Genomic DNA, 12,164 nt, shown 5'->3' with positions numbered 1-12,164 from the left:
TTATTATTATTCCTATTGACTCCCAGAGGAGCATAGGGCCGCAACCATCTCACGCCAACGGACTCTGTTCTGGGCAACTTCCCCCAACTGGGCCCATGTCATTCCGACGGTCTTTGTTTCGTTTTTGGCATATCTTTGCCAGGTCTGTTTTGGCCTTCCGACTTTCCTCCTCCCAGGTGGGTTCCAGCTCAGTGCTGTCCTCCGATTCTCATAGCGTCCTGACTGATGGGACACTGAATTGTTCCCTCCCAGAGTCTGGTATTGGAGATCCTTTCAGGCCATCTGATGTTCAAGATGTGACACAGGCATCTGTTAACGAAGACCTGGAGTTTGTTGGCTTTTGCCAGCACGCGTCATGGACCCTGTTGGAGAGCAATCTTCCAGACTAGGCGATCATTGGTTCTGTTGGTTTAATGAGGTTGCAGTTTCTATAGCAAATGAGATTTTTACAGGGTGAGGTTGCCAGCCTTGCGCCCAACCCTCCTCCTTTTTCAGCCGGGCTTGGGACTGTCCTTGGCGGAGTCAATATACTAATTCCCAATCAAACTGACCTCTTCAGAGCAGATAACTCTTTTCTGTTTCCTTAATTCAATTTTGAAACAAGTTGTAGATGGAAGAGGCCAAGCTTTTGCGAGTCAGTGGTCAACCTCTCATTTCTCAGTTAATAGGAAATGTCTCTGGTGTTTGTTTCCTTTTTGTATAAATGATAATGATAAAGAAGAGGTATATCCCTGGTCAGTCTGAAAAGACATCAAACCTTGCTGTTACTGAATGACAAAACACTAGAGTTCATTTCTCATCTAAAATCATTTAACCCTTCTTCCATATTAAGCTTCTCACAAATTTTATTTTGATCAGACTATGCAATTCTTTTATTATCAGTTTCTGGATCACATGCTTTACTAAAAATAAACTCTTTGTGTATATGTGGTAGTTAGAAGACTCAAGAATTCACTTGGCTCTCTTGTGGAGGAATGATCAAACATTGCTCTGGAAAATAAAGAGATCAGTGACAGCCATGTGAGTATCTCATTTCATTGATAATTGGAAGGGAATTACATGGCTTTAAGTGATAAACATTTAACTCATCTTCACTTCCCTTCTCTTTTCTTTTCATGTATACTAAATTAATTGGTTATTTTTCTTTTTATTTAATTGTGAACTTAACCATCAAAAACACAAACATCTCAGTGCATAAAGAAAAAAGGGATCATGAATGAGCTTATTAGATATCATTTCTTTTTGTTATATAATTAAATATAATAAGATAGTAATAAAATTGTCCATGTTCTTTGAGTCCCCTTCTCAGCTTCTTGTTTTCATTTGGGTATTTTTAATGTTTTACTGATGATACATAATTTTAATTTAATTTTTAATGTTACAAACATTTATTCAAGAAAAATGAACATTTAAGCATACAAAGAAAAAACAAAATTTTTGAGACTATATTTTGATTGTATCACTTGAGTTTTTAATGACTCTATTAAAATTATCAAATTAGTAATAAAACTATACTCTTTCTGTTTTGTATTCCCTTCTGAACTTTTCTGTTTTCTTCTGTGTGCTTTAAAAAAAATCTTTTTGACAACTTGTATTTTATATCACCTGCATTTCCTAGTCCAATCAGTCCTGCTAAAACCTGATATGTAACATGTTCCAAAAAATCAGCATGCCATGCAAAATTGAGTGGTAAAAATCAGAGGACTCATAGGAAAAATGGGAATAGATACACAACTCTGAAAAACTATCAGTGACACATTAGAAAAAGCTAAGCACCCAACTAAAAGTGTAGGACAGTTCTATATTTGTTAAATAGTCCAGAAAAAACATAAACACTAATACAAAAAGCAGCTGAATTTGTTGCCTTGGGTGAGGTGGGATTGGGATGAGGAATTAAGAGTTAAAGACTATGAGCCCTTTCTTCTTGCACCAGAAGATATACGGTAAATATGGCCCTTTAGCTCTAAAAAAATGACCCTAAGTTCCCTTGTGGATGTGAGCATTGAAAAAGTTACAACTGGTGAGTTCTTGTGAAATGGTGCAGTTTTTTGTGTTCTGCCTGTTTCTCCAGGAATAAATCATATTTAGAATTTCCCCAAAGAATAGGCATTTTATTTTTGGATCATTGCTACCCACAAAAGTGCTGCAGTAACTACTTTACTGTTCATAGACTTTCTCTTTCACCTCCATGGATTCTGTGCCTCATAGTAGGATTTCTTGATCTAAGCATATGGAAATTTTAGTAATTTTATTAGTTTTCTTCTAAGTTGAATTTTGGAATGGTTGCATCAATTTGCAGCCCTAGCAATATAATCTATTAGTTTGCTTTTCTTTCTACAACCCCTATAACTTTGGACATTTCGATATTTTTCATCTTTGTCAATTTGCTAGGTATGATGCTTAACCTCATAATTATTTTGACTTATGTTTCCCTTATTATTGGTGGTGATTTTAATCATTCTTTGTATGGGTCTTCATATTATTATTATATTTAACATATTCTTTCATATAACAATATTTTCATAATATGATTATAATTATTATTTTGAGAACTGGTTGTTCATATACTTTAACCATTGGAGAATGCCTTTTGGTCTTAAATATCTCTGATAGTTGCCTACTTAAATTAGAAGTAAGATAATATCAAATGTTTTTGATGCAAAGATTTTTCTTCCCAGTCTACTCTTTTTCTAATTTTATTAATGTAAAATTTTTTCAATTTCATATTATTTCAATTATCTACTTTTGTGATTAACTTTTTCTCTTCTTAGGTTAAACCATAGCTATGAAATAAAGCTGACTGAATTGTTTTCTATTGTTTTAATGGTATGATGTTTGACATTCAGATCATCTATCCATTTTGAGTACATTGTTCTTTATATTGAAAAAATGGCTGGTCTAAACTTAACTTAATTTCTGCCAGACTATTTTCTAGTCTTCACAACAAATCTTATAAAATAGAGCATTCTTCCCTAGATAATTTATATTTTAGAGATTGTTGGTTATTGTGCTTAATTATTAAGTTCATTTATTTCTTCTTGTCTAGTCTGTTTTAATGATCTGATTATCTGGTTTTCAAAACTAGTATGGAGTATTTTTTATAATTTCTTCTTTATAATATCAGTTGAGATCTAAAAAGTGCTATTCCTCATTAGCTCTAGTTTTTTTCAGTGTTTCCCTTAACATTCTAGGTTTTTTATTCTGCTAAATGAAGTTTGTTGTCATTTCATCTGTCTCTGTATAATTCTTCCTCAGTAGTTTGATCAGAATAATATGAAATCTAAAAATGAATTTACTTAGCATAGCCATTTTTATTATATTGGTGTGACTCTACCATGGGTGCTAAATAGTTCTACATTTATTGAAATTATTGATTTCTTTAAGAAGTGCTTTGTGATTTTTTCTGCAGAAGTTTTGAGTATACTTTGGCAAATTTACTCATATTTGCATTATTCCTTTTGTAGTTATTTTAAATGTGACTTCCTGTTCTATTTTTTCATTCCTGCATGTGTGTTGCTATATAGACATGCTATTGATTTTTTTTCGGTTTTATTTTGCATCCTATTACTTTACTGAAACTTTAATTGTCTCAATGTGTTTCTTTGCTAATTCACCAGAATATTCTAAGTAAGCCATCTTGTAATCAACAAACAAGTATAGTTTGCCCATCTTTATGTTTTAAAGTATCTTTTGTCATTACTCTTGCTAGAATTTGTATATAACTATATAGCACATAACTATAGCAAATAAAAGAGAAAGAGTTATTTTTGTTTGACTCCTATATTTATTGAGAAATTTTATATTGTTTACCCATGACATATGCTGTTAGCTTTTAGTTTAGAAAGCTACATTTATAATATATTAAAACTTTTCTAAGGTTTTTAATACCTGTAAATGTTATTCTTTATCAAAAGTTTTTTCCATGCATCTATAGATATAATTATTCTGTTTTGGATTCCTTAGTCTTCAATTCTAAGAGGGAAAAGGGATTTTTTGATTGGATATATTAATATTTAAAGGTGTGGTTGCCAAGAAACTGAATAAATACCAATTCCTAAAATGATTTTAGTAATTTATTTATCAAATATAGGAGAGAGTGGAAGTAGGGATATAAGATGAGGGTAGAGTAAGAGATCTAACTTAAAGAACTAGATTTGTATTCAAGTCTGGGCTTTACTCCTACAGGGCTCTAGAGACCCAGCCAGAGAGCCTAAAAGTCAATTAACAAGGGATTTAATCATGAGGGCTTCTCCCAATCAAGGGCCCCTCTGGAGGCTAAGGGAGTTAACCTTCTTCATTCACCACATGTAGTTCTAAGGGAAAGATTTAAGAACAGTCTCACCAAGGCCTCAGGGTCCCAGGTCCAGTGCTCCTCCAGGTCCAAGTCATGAAGAAGAACTCCTTCAGGTCCAAGACACAAAAAGAAGAAAAGCTCCAGGAAACTGTAGCTCTCTTTTAAAGGGGCTTCTTTTGTGTCACTTCCTATGCCTTCCCCTTAGTTTATGTGTCCAATCACAACAGACACTTTTCTCACTCATTCTAGCACACGTGGGTCACAGACCTCCCAACTTGTGAATTAAGTGGAGTTGTTTACACTTTTGGTGATTAGATTTGAGAATGGGCAAGGTAGATTTAATCTCATTATTACACAATATCATTAATTACACTTATAAGGTTTTGTAATGTACTATACTTGCATTCCCATTAAAAATCCTGGATAAACAGCTATAGTCTTTTAAAAAGGATTTAGTTTAAATGTTGATTCAAGTTTAATTAATAGTATTGGTTTCTAGTTCTCTTTTTTTGATTTATCCTTTCCTGGTTTAGCTATTAAAACTACATTGTGAATCTCCAACAGCCTTACCCCACCAAACATAAGAATCCTGTTGTCTCTGATCCCAGTGTGAAGGCAGCAACTGTGACAGAATACCTTGATAACAGAGTGGGAAGCACAGCCCCCTTCAGCCTCCACACCTTCACTTACACCTTCAAGATTCTACTGCCAGCTGGGGAAGATCTAACCTCAGGGCTCATTAATACTCCATCAGCCTAATCTAGTCAGTCAGCAGAGGAGAGAAGAAGCCCCTTCAGGACAAAATAACCAAAACCCACATATCTAGCAAATAATCAGAGGAGCAAGATTACAGCCAATGATAGGAGACAAAGAAGGGGAAAAATATGAGTATACAACAGAAAAAGAAAAAAGAAATTACAATTAACAACTTCTATTCAGGTAATGAACAAAGAGCAAATTAATAGAGGAGGACCAAGGAAATACCAAGCAAAAATGGAGAAACTCCAGTGAATTGGACTCAGGCTTTGGAAGAACTCAAAGCACAATTCAATAAAAAATTAAGAGAAGCTGAAGACAATTGGGAAAAGAAATTCAAAAACAAAATGTCATCTGGAAACAGAGGCACATGAACTAAAACAAGAAAACAGTGTCTTGAAAGTCAGAATTGACTAGCCCAAAAACGAGGCAAAGAAAGTGAAAGATGACCTACAAAGAAAAACAGAGCAGAAGGAGAAGGATGGCCAAAAAGCCAGGGATGAAATTCAGTCTTTAAAAATTAAAATCCAACAACTGGAAGCAAATGACTTCACAAGGCAGCAAGAGTCTATAAAACAAAATAAAAAAAAATGAAAAATGGAGGAAAATATGAAACACCTCATTGATAAAACCATATACCTTAAAAATAGATCCAGAAGAGACAATTTAAGAATTATTGGACTACCTGAAAATCATGACAAAAGAAAAAGCGTGGACATCATTCTACAGGAAATTATTCAAGAAAACTACCCTAACATTCTTGAACAAGAGGAAAAAGTAGAGATTGAAAGAATCCACAGATCACCTCCTGCATTTAATCCCCAATTGACAATGTCCAGGAATGTTATAGCCAAATCCCAGAACTACCAGACCAAGGAAACTATACTATAAGGTGCTAAGAAAAAACATTCAGATATCATGGAGCCACCATTAGGATAACACAGGACCTGGCTGCCTCCACACTGAAGGACCAGAAGGCATGGAATATGATATTCCAGAAAGTAAGGGAACTGTGTTTACAACCAAGAATCAACTCCCCCAAAAAATTAACTATATTCTTGTGGGGGAAAGTATGGTCATTTAATAAACTAGAAGACTTCCAAGAATTCCTAAAGCAAAGACCTGACTTAAACATAAAATTTGATGTCCAAACACAGAACTCAAGAAAATCACCAAAAGGTAATTAAGAAAGGGAAAAATAAACAAACAAAAAACTTTTTTAAGGAACCCAATAAGTTTAAATGATTTGTATTCCTATAAGAAAAGATGATATATATAAGATGGTCACTCTTAAAATTTGTTTTTATCATCAGGGTAGCTAGAAGTATACTTAGAGGGAACAGTGACAAACCGTATAGGATGAAATGTAAAAATAACATATAAATAAACAAATAAGTAAATGAATAGATAGATAGATAGATAGATAGATAGATAGATAGATAGATATAGATATATACTAGAGGTCAAAAAAGAGTATAATACTAAGGGAAATGGGAAAAGAAATAAAATTGGGTAATTTTATATTTAATAAAGAAGCACATGCGGGAAGGGAAAAGACCAATACAATGGAAGGGTGAAAGAGTTTGGAGACAGTTTCCAAGAAAATTTTAATCATTAGAGTGAGAAGGGTCAGAAAGATTCAAATGGAAGGAAAATCTCCAGGTACAAATTAAATCATCATAGTCATCATCATCATCATCATCATCAACAGCAACATCTTCAACATTATCATCAACATCATCAGCATCATCATGAACATCAACATCATCAGTGTCATCATTAGCAACATCATCAAGCAACAATATCATCAATGTAATCAATATCAACATCTAGCTATCCATTTCTTCCTGGCCCAGGAAAGATTTTTGCTGGATGGCCTAACCTAATAGCATACTATGCAAAGTACTAAATTAGAGCCAAAAGATGTAAACTCTAGGCTTGAGTGCCACTATGTGTCCTGCAGTGATAAAAAGATAGTCTTTTTCCTGGATTCAGTTTCCTTATTTATGTATGAGTGAAGCTTACCTGGACTCTGGATTAAGTTAATCAATTAAAGCAAAGAAGAAACCAGGTGTGAACAAGAAAAAAAGACTACATTGTTTTTATCAAAGGAGGTTGGTAGAGTGCTTTTTTACTCATTTTTTGTGAAGAATTTGTGTAATATAGGTATTAACTACTCTTTAAATATTTTCTAAAATTCATTAGAAAAAACCAAAAACATTTAGACTAGGTTTCCTTTCTCCCCTGCCTCTTTGGTACTTCTTTTAGAGATTGTTCAATTTCCTTTTCTGAAATTGTACTATTTATTATTTTTATATACTATTCTGGTCATTTTAATTTTTAAATTTTTTTTCCTAGATAACAATCAGTTTCTTTTGAATGCTCAGTTATAGTGGTATGCAGTGGTCTATTAAAATACATAATTTTCTTCTCTGTTGTAATTTCACCTTCCTATTTTTTAAATTTCATTCATATCATTTAAATTTTTTGACTCTTTTCAGTCAGGTTAACTAAATGTTTCTCAGTCTTGCTAGACTTCTTAGAGAACAATATGTAATAGGAACAATATCTTCCTTACTCAGGCTAGGCTATTTCCCCCCCTAAATGGCAATGAAATGATCTTTAAAACTTACTTGGTCCAGAAGAGTGAGGCATGGATGTGACTTAGCTTCCTTGTCATCCAAGAATAAAAACTCAGCCCACAAGGAGTCTTAATATATCATATATGTGGAATAGACCACAATAGCAAATTTGGACATAGGAAAACTACATATACCCTAACTAATGTTTTATCCCTGTTAGATATCCTTTGCATTGTATTGTATAGTAACCCTTCTTTTGTTAAATTTTAGATATGCTACAATTATCTAATTTTGTTCCATTTATAAGCCCAAATCATAGTAATGGTCCAAGTCAGGCCTGGCCAAGAAAGCTAGCTTTTTCCTTTTGTCAACTAATTCTATAGTTTTTGCTTTCTAATATATCTATTTTTTAAAAAAATACATCCATTTCTATTCAGATCTTCAAGATTCTGCTCATATTTATTTAGGGTTTGTTTATTTGTGTTTTTCAAGCATTTTAACTGCACTTCTAGTTCATCAATTTGTCTTTTCTATTTTTAATATATTTCCTCACAGAGATAATTGTTCCTCTGATGATTGCTTTACATGTGCCTTAGAAATTTTGGTATTTTAAGTTATCATCATTTTATTAATTTTGGCTTAGTTATTGATTTCTATGATGACCTCTAATATAGGGTAATTTAATTATTTATTTATCCCTCTCTCCTCCTTGATATTAACCTTTCTCTAGGTTTTCAGGACACCACTCTCTCCTAGTTATACTCTTACTTATCTGACCACTCTTTCTCTCTCTCTCTCTCTCCTTTGCTGGATTCTCTTCCAGGTCATGCCCTCTAAATGTAGGTGTCCCTCAGGGTTTTTTCTTGGAACCTCTTCTCCTTTCACATGATGATCTCATCAGCTCTCATGGATATAATTACCATCTCTATGCTGGTATTCTCAAATATACCTATCCTGCCCCATTATCTCTGCTAACCTCCAACCTTGCATCTTCAGCTGCCTTTCAGAAATTTCAAACTGAATGTCCTGTAAACAGCTTAAATTCAATATGTTCAAAACAGAACTCATTCTCTTCTATTCTAAAACTCACCCTACCTTCCCTATTACTATAGAGATCAACACCATTCTCCCAGTCCTCCAGGGCTTATAATCTAATATTTATCCTAGAATCCTCACTGCAGGGATGGAGCCAAGATAGCAGAGAATATATAGATCCTCATCTGATCACTAACAAATTGCCCTCCATAATACTATGAAATAATTTCTTAGAATGAAATTTAGAGGTATAACCCATAAAAAGACAAGGTGAGGTAATTTTTCCAGTGCAAAACAACTTAGAAAACCCACAAGATAGATCTAGCGTATTAGTGGAGGTGGAACACAGCACACCGGAGCAGGTCCCACAATAGCAATATGCCAAGGTCTCAGCTAAAGCAGCAGCAAAGACTTCTGGAGCTCTCAGCCACAGATGTTAAGGGTGGTGTCGGACAGCTTCTCAGAAGAGTATTGCAAGGGTTCCTTTGCTGGCCCTGTGTGAAAAACTCTTGTCACGTTGCCCATACGTAGAACCAAATCACAATCTGGGGACACAGTCTCAAGGTGAAGAGGAACATTAGCAGACACCAGTGCTTGTGACTACAGGAGAGCAGAAGAACATAGTCCTAGTTCCCTGGGGGAAAAGAATACTTGGTGTTATTTACATTCCAGAGCATAGGCCAGGAAAATATTCAGCACATCATACCACCTTGGAAGAAGTGAAAGTAAATAGATCCCCACAGACAGCTCTGAAGTCAGTTGCATGAAGAACCTGAAGCCTGGAACCTGGTTTCTTTCACCACAGGTACAGAGCCCAACTTTAAGTTTTTTTTAAATTTAAAAAAAGCTGTGTGGCCCTGGGCAAGTCACTTAACCCCCACTTCCTAGTCCTTGCCTTTCTTCTGCCTTAGAACCAATATACAGTGTTGGTTCTGAAATGGAAGGTAAGGATTTAAAATAAGAAATGAAAAGAAAAAGGTGAGTAAATGAGCAAATAAACAACAACAAAAAAAGAAACTCAACAAAGAAAGTTATTTTGGTGAAATAGAAGAACAAAACACAGAAGACAACAAAACCAATTCTGCTGCAGCCAAAGCCCTCATGAAAAATAGAAATTGCTTTCAATCCCTAAAAGAATTAATGGTGGAGCACAAAAAAAGAATTTTAAAAAGCAAATGAAAGTGGTAAAATCAAAATTGGGAGAAGAAATGAGAGTGATACAGGAAAATCATGAAAAAGAGTCAATAGCTTGGTGAAGGAGACACAAAAATTCTGAAGAAATTAATAAATAAATAAAATTAAAGCATGAGAAAGAGGAATGCATTGGGCAGAAAGGGAAGAGAAAAATAAAATGGGCTCAATTATTGTACATAAAAGTCACAAAAGAGCTTTTACAGTAGAGGGGAAGATAGAGGAGGTGAGGAGGAGGGAACATAAACTTTACTCTCATCAGAATTGGTTTAATGAAGGAAGAAGATACACAATCAATTGGTTTCAGAGAAAGCTATCTTACCCCACAGGAAAGTAGGAGGGGAAAGGGATAAGAGAAGGGGAGGGGGGTAGGTCTGATAGAAGAGAGGTCAAATTGAGAGAGGCTGAGGTCAGAATCTACAGGGGGTAAATAAATGAAGTGTAATGCATAGTAATTGTAATGATGCCAAATTTTTTGCAAGTCTATAATAAAGGCCTCATTTCTCACATACAGAGAAATGAGTTGAATATATCAGAATGCAAGTCATTCCTCAACTGATAAATGGACAAAGGATGTGAATAAGAAATTCTCTGACAAAGAAATTAAAGCTCTCTACAGTCATGCGAAAATGCTCTAAATTGCTCTTGATTAGAAAAATGCAAATTAAAACCACTAAGGTACCACCCCACACTTATCAGAGCAGCTATTATGACAAAAAAGGAAAATGACAAAACTTGGAGGGAATATGGAAAAGTTGAGACACTAATGCCCAGTTGTAGGAGTCATTAACTGATTGAACTGTTCTGGATATCAATTTGGACCTACACCCAAAGTACATACCCTTTTGATACAGGGAAGCAGTTACTAGATTTGTTTCTGAAAGAGATGAAAAACAAAAAGGGGAAGGACCTATATGTACAAAAAGATTTAAAGCAGCTCTTTTTGTAGGGGCAAAGAACCAGAAAGTGAGGGGATACCTATTATCTGGGGAATGGCTGAGTTATAGTATATGATTATAATGGAATACTATTGCATTGTAAGAAATGGCAATCAGGAGTAGCTAAGAAAAAAATGGAAAGTGTTACGTGAACTGAAGCAGAGCAAAATAAGCAGAATCAAGAGAACATTGAATACAGAGACAAGAATATTGTACAATGAACCACTATGAATAACAGCTGTTCTCGGTAATACAATGATCCAAAACTATACCAAAGGACTCATGATAAAAAATGCCATCTATGTCCAGAGAAAAAGAACTGATAAGAGTCTCAATCCAGGCCAAAGCAAAATTTTTTTCACTTTCTTTCTTAGTTTTTAAAATTTATTTGAGTTTCCTTCCACAAAAGGATTATTATGGGGAAAGTTTTATATAACTGCATGTGTAAAATCTCTGTAAGACTGCTTACCATCTCAGCATGAGTGGGGTTTGGGGGAAGAAGGGAGGGAGGGAGAGAATTCATGATTCAATATTCTTTGGAAAATGTTGGAAATTTTTATGACATGTAATTGGGGGAAATAAAATAAAATTTAAAAATGCAGAGAATCCTCACTATATCTCTCCCTACCATATCCAATCTGTTGCTAAGGCCCATAGATTTCTCTTTTTCAGCATCTATCAAATATACTCCCTTCTCTCCTCTGACACTTTCACACTTTAGTGCAAGCCCTTACCACCTCACACCTAGATTATTGCAACAGAATGTGAATGCGTCTGCTGCCTCAAATCTTTCCCCACTCTAATCCGTCCTCCTTTCAGCCACTAAAATGATTTTCCTAAAGGTCAGATCCAATTATGTTACCCTCTTACTCAATAGAGCAGCTGGTGTCCCAGTACATAAAATGCTGGGCCTGGAGTCGGGAAGACTCATATTTCTTGGGCTTGAACCTGGCCTCAGATACTTATAGGTTGTATGACCTTGGGCAAGTCACTTCACCCAGTTTGCCTCAGTTACTTCATCTGTAAAATGACCTGGAGAAGGAAGCAGAAAACCACTCCAGTATCTTTACCAAGAAAACCCCAAATGGGATCAAGGAGCGGCAGACAAAACTGAATTGACTGAACAACAGCAATTTACTCAAATTTTCAAGGTATATCATTTTGGGTTTGAGCTTGATAATCTGTTTTTGAGAATATACTATTCTTTTTCCTTCTGTAATTTCTTGTGGTTACAAAAAAAATCTTATGTTTTTTGGAATTTTATTTTCTTTATATGTGAAAAACTTTCTCCTGACTCTCTTTCTTTCTTTCTTTCTTTCTTTCTTTCTTTCTTTCTTTCTTTCTTTCTTTCTTTCTTTCTTTCTTTCT

The sequence above is a fragment of the Gracilinanus agilis genome, chromosome X (assembly GCF_016433145.1).
Source record: "Gracilinanus agilis isolate LMUSP501 chromosome X, AgileGrace, whole genome shotgun sequence".
Taxonomy (NCBI): domain Eukaryota; kingdom Metazoa; phylum Chordata; class Mammalia; order Didelphimorphia; family Didelphidae; genus Gracilinanus; species Gracilinanus agilis.
The sequence above is the reverse complement of the archived record's forward strand: the minus strand, read 5'-3'. Positions refer to the sequence as shown.